The following is a 5,510-nucleotide window of genomic DNA, read 5'->3' on the forward strand; positions in this document are numbered from 1 at the left end:
AACTTGAGGGATATTTTAAGAACTCTACCGATGATGACCCTCATTAATATTTAAAGAATTTTGTGGGTGTGTGCGCCCAACATATGCAGCATGTTGTTCCAGATGATGCTATTCGATTAAGAGTTTTTAAATACTTTTTAGCCGGTGAAGCAAGGTTTTGGGTTGAGAAGCTGTCTCACAACACTATTCATATGTGAGGAGAGCTGGTTCTTTGTTTTTCTCAAGAAGTGGTTTCCGCCAAGAAAGAAAGTTGAAATTCGTGACAAGAGATATGATTTCAAACAGCTTTAGGGCGAAGTACAATTTGAAGCTTGGGAGAGATTCAAAGAATATTTGCAGAAGTCTCCAAATCATGGTTTTCCAGAACATATATTGATGGAGAAGTTCTATAGAGGGCTTGATCCTTTGACACAAGCAATGGCGAACAATGCAGCTGGTGGGTGTTTTATGGACAAGACATATGCCTGAATCACTCAGTTTCTTGATAAGCTTACTACTCACAATCAAGCATTGCATTTGGGTGGTACTGACAGTGTAGCCTATGGAGCTCCAATGATACATAACATTGTGAAAAAGAAGCAAGAGACTCAACAGACACTAGCTCAGATAGCAACCAATATTTCTTTGCTGACAAAGAGACTTGATGACAGAGAAGCGAAGAAAGTGAATGTTGTTGCAGAAGTTTCAGGAATGCCCAAGGGCATGTACAAAGTTCAAGAGGGGTCTCCTATGCAGTTTGAAGATACTAACTATGTGAATAACTCTCAACAGGGTTACCAAAGGCAGAACTACCAAGGAGGCTCGAACTAGGGGAACTAAAACAACAACAATAATTTTGGAAATAGGAGTTCCAATCCCTATATACCACTAAAAGGCCAGTCAAAATGAGCGAGGGAGTTCTAAGTTAGAGAGCATGCTCGAGAAGGTGCTAGCCAACTAAGATAAAGCATAAGGGTGGGGTTGCGGGGTCTCGCTTGTCACGCTTCCGTTCGAAGCTCGGTCACGGATGTGAGATATTTCCGAGAGAACAACACCTGCAAGAAGGGAGGACTTCTTAGTGACACTGTTCCAAATCCGAAAAGTGGTGGAGGTAATTCTTATGAAAGGTGTGTTGTTATTAGAACTCAGAGCAGGAAACTACTTCAAAGTGCAGAGAAGAAGGTGATTGATCTCGAGCGGGTTGCTGAAGAACCAGAGGCACAGTCGGATGTGCCAACTATTGTTGAAAAAGTCCAGACAGAGGTTCCTATTGCTAAGCAGGTTGTTGATATCCCGAAAAATGTTAAAAAGCATGAAGGCGGTAGTGACACTATCAAGGAAACAGTTAAAGGGTCTTTTCGCCCTTTGACCCAACTATTTAAATCTACGCCTCCCTTTCCACAAAGGTTGGTGAAGAGGACTGAGGATGTTAAGTGTCAGAGGCTCTATGATCAGTTGAAGCAGTTGTCGATGAACATTTCTTTTCTTGATGCCTTACAAGAGATGTTGGGTATTGCAAAATATTTGAAGGAGTTGTTGACATAGAAGAGACCAACCAAGCATGGCACTGTGAGTATGACACATCGTGTTAGTTCTATCATATATACCACCAGTGTTCAGAAGAAAAAGGATCCAGGGGCCTTTCTTTATTCCATGCTATGTTGGTTACTATGATTTTGCTTGTGCTTTATGTGATAATGGGGCTAGCATTAACCTCATGCCGCTTGCCATATATAAAGCAATTAGAGTTGGGAATTCCTAGACCTACCACCATACGACTACAGATGGTTGATAGATCTATAAAGAGGCCAATTGGTGTAGTTGATGATGTGCTTTTTCAAGTGGCTGAATTCCTTCTACCGGCAGATTTTGTAATTCTTGATTGTGCCCGTTGATCGAGATATTCCTGTCATTCTAGGGGACCTTTCCTTACAACAGGAAGGGCTCTTATGGATTCAGAGAAAAACGAGATCAAGTTTTATGTTAATGATGAAGAAGTGACTTTTCAGGCTAGCAGGGGAATGAAGCTACCGAGTGCTTACGAAAACATTTTAGTTATTGATACCACTGATGTGATCGAAAAGGCTGTGGAATTTAAAATGGAACAAAAATGTCTGGGTGAGGCTCTAGAAGCCATATTGGCGAACTTCGATGTTGATAATATGGAAGGTTGTGTGGAGACTGTTAATTCTCTTGTGGGGTTGGGTTCTTATTCTTACCAACCAAAGAAGCTCGACCTTGATCTTGAAAATAGAAAGACTCCTCCAGCAAAGCTATATATTGTAAAGCCATCTACCGAGATCTCAAAGGTTAAAAGATAGCCTGTCTTACGAAGAAATTCCAGTGGCTATTCTTGATCGTTAAGTTCGCAAGTTGAGAAATAAGGAAGTTTCTTTAGTGGAAGTGCTATGGAGAAATCAGAAAGTTGAAAAGGCTACATAGGAAGCCAAAAAGGACGTGAAGTTCAACTATACGCATCTTTTCAAAGAGCAAGCTGAAAGTATTAAAGGTAACTAACCTTTACATTCAGACATCAGGCAATAATCTCCATGTTTCAATCAATCAGTTCAGTATTTATTCAGCCCAGTATTCATTCAGTTCAGTATTCATGTGTTCATATCAGCTCAATAACCACGTGTTACCATCAGTCGTGTTTATGCTTTAGTTACCCTGTTATGCATGTTATGTGTATTGTGAGGCCTGTGTTGATGCTTTGGATAGTTGGAAAATATTTGAGAAATGTTGGGATACTTCTAATTACAGAGGAAATTCTACCTAAACTTCTATAAAAATTTCAGAGTTAGTCACATTTATAGCCATGACTATCATTCGAGGACGAATGATCCCAAGGAGGAGAAAGTATAACACCTCGTGCCTTTAGGCTAAGGTTAACCCGTAAGATAGGGACAGAATGGACCTAAGATGTCACATCCCAACCTTAGTGGGGTGGACGGGCACCTGGTGCCACACCTAGATAAGTATTATCTTAGCAATGCAAGTAGTCTATGATGTCAATCACCTGCAACCAGAAGAGCCCAAACAAGTATATAGATAATTCGACCTACGAGGCCTCAACTGTAAAACACATTACATACATAACATTACTGAACACAGGTGTCTATCAGTCTACAAAAGCCTCTAAGAGTGTCTGACAAAACAACTTGATCGAAAAAGGGCCCCGGCCTACCCAACTAGTCTGTATAACTAAAACCCAGGTGACTCGACTCGGCTACTCCAGGAGGAGTGGAGCTCACAAAAATTCTGCTGATCAACAAGAGTGTCTACTCACACAACCGTCACCTGCAAACCTAGACCTCTGACATGACATACAAGACCCCCAAGAAAAGGGCGTCGAAACAAACAATGTGCAAGTATGTAAGGGAGATAATCATAACCATAAGTACTGAGACATCAAATAGAAAAAAGTAGCAAGGTAACCACAAGTGTAACGGAACTTGTCACATACCTGTAAGTTGCATTCTATTGAGATTCCTACTAACTGTACCAAATAAAATGTCATGATGAGTTTAAGTTACGCCACAAACACAATTAATCTGTCTCGCAAATACGCTCTACTAGAGCAAAAATAGGCCTTGGAAGGCCAACAAGTAGGACTCGGTGGCCACCAAATAAGCCTCGATAACTAACAAGTAAGTCTAAAGGCTAGAAAATAGGCTCAAAGGCTAACAAATAAGCCACAAGGGCCAACGAGCCGTTCTTCTCAACTCGACTAGTTTCTCCACGTGTTACCAACGAAAGCTCTCTTCTAAAATAACAATATAAAATACATACAATTTCTTACAAGTAATGTAATTGAAGAATTCACGTACCTTTGGAGTTCATATAATCAAATAATAAGGTAGATGAGGTAGGCTTATAATGTGCTATGTAATTTTGGCACATTTATGCTTTTTGACAGCGAGTTTTACTTCTTTTTTTTTAAGCAAGTTCGGGTCTTTTGATGTGTTTTCGTCATGATGCAGGTATTTAGTGTGTTTATGGCAAAAATCGGGGAATTTAGTAAAAAGAGCAGAAAAGATGTGCAAAGAGTGAAAGTAACTAAAGATGGAATTTTACGGAGGAAAAACAATGGTCCGTATATTATTTATGGTCCGTTAATGTTGGCGTAAATCAGTTACAGTAACAACTACAGGGAAGAAAGAATTGACGGCAGAAAAGTACGGATCGTAGAATATTTACGGCCCGTAAAATCCCATCGTAGATCAACAAAAGCAAGTCCAAGTTTGAAGACTGAATTCATGGTCAAGATCTTGGACCGTAAAACATTTTCAGTCCATGAAGAATGGGCATAGATTCTGATGGCAGACATCAATTTACGGACAAGAGCAAGAGATTTACGGACCATATAATATTTACAATCCATATAATGATCCGACGGGGGCACTTTTGTCAATTTATTTTTCATGACTTGGACCATCATAAATACTAGATGTAGCGTTTTTGTAGATCATTATTAATCAGATTTCAGTTCTATTATTCTACCGTTGAATACTTTATAGTTTTTGAAGCTTTTTGGAGAACTAGGCAATTGCAATTACTTTATTCTAATTACAATCAATTGTAAGCATTATGATTTCTATTATCTTATGTTGTTCTTTCTTCAATATGAATAGCTAAATCAATTACTAAGGTTGTGAACCCTAGGATGGATGTTATGTGATTGGGAATTGAAATTGATATATGCATAATGGATTGTTAGGGTTTACTTATTCTTTGTTCTAGATTGTTAGTTGATGGTTGCAAACATTAACTTAAGCCATAAACCTTGTTTTATTATTTTTTGAAGATAAATTAGGGTTTGGTAAGAACAAGTAACAAGAACTAGGTCAAGCCCACATCTTGTAGGTACAAATGATCGAGTCGGTTCGGGCAAGTGTTACATGGACGCCATGGGTCCCCTGCAGGTCATAGCTATTAGGCAAAGACACCAATTAGCATGTATGTACAGTTCGAGTGATTTGCCGATATGCATTGCATTTCATTGCATCGCACATCATCATATTTTGCATTGCACATCATTACATCTTATTCTGCATTATTATATGCTCATTTGGTTCTGATTTTGGTATGGATGTTGAATGTCTATTGTGATATAAATATGACCATTGACTAAGTTAAATTATGAATTAGTGATTCTACCTACGGACGAAACTTGGACTTGTGATTATCAAGTGAGATTATTGAGACTTGACAGACTTGTGGTTTAGAAGCTTCATCTTAGGCTGTGACTCTGTTATGGGATATTCTGTGACTTGGATTTGGGTATTAAGTGTCTATCCGTTTTATCTTGTTAATTTTATGTTTATATACGTGAATTAATCTTAGTCATCCTATGATGCTTACCGGTACACAGCATTTGTACTGATACTACCTTGTTGCACCCTTTTTGAGTGCAGATTGTGTTCCAGAGATTTCATCCAGACTACATCTCTAGCTTGAAGCTAGTTTGCTCAATCAGATCCAAGGGTAAGCTTCTACCCATACCATGCCACCTGAAGATCTCTCTTTGC

At 39.0% G+C, this 5,510-nt stretch overlaps 1 non-coding gene across 1 annotated transcript; it reads right to left on the reverse strand.

The window, feature by feature from the left end:
* Positions 1-253: 253 nt before the first annotated feature.
* On the reverse strand, positions 254-359 carry LOC132035660 (small nucleolar RNA R71). The gene has a single exon (XR_009409381.1). It is a non-coding gene; the product is annotated as a small nucleolar RNA R71 (small nucleolar RNA).
* Positions 360-5,510: the final 5,151 nt, after the last annotated feature.

This window comes from Lycium ferocissimum, chromosome 10, assembly GCF_029784015.1.
Source record: "Lycium ferocissimum isolate CSIRO_LF1 chromosome 10, AGI_CSIRO_Lferr_CH_V1, whole genome shotgun sequence".
Classification (NCBI taxonomy): domain Eukaryota; kingdom Viridiplantae; phylum Streptophyta; class Magnoliopsida; order Solanales; family Solanaceae; genus Lycium; species Lycium ferocissimum.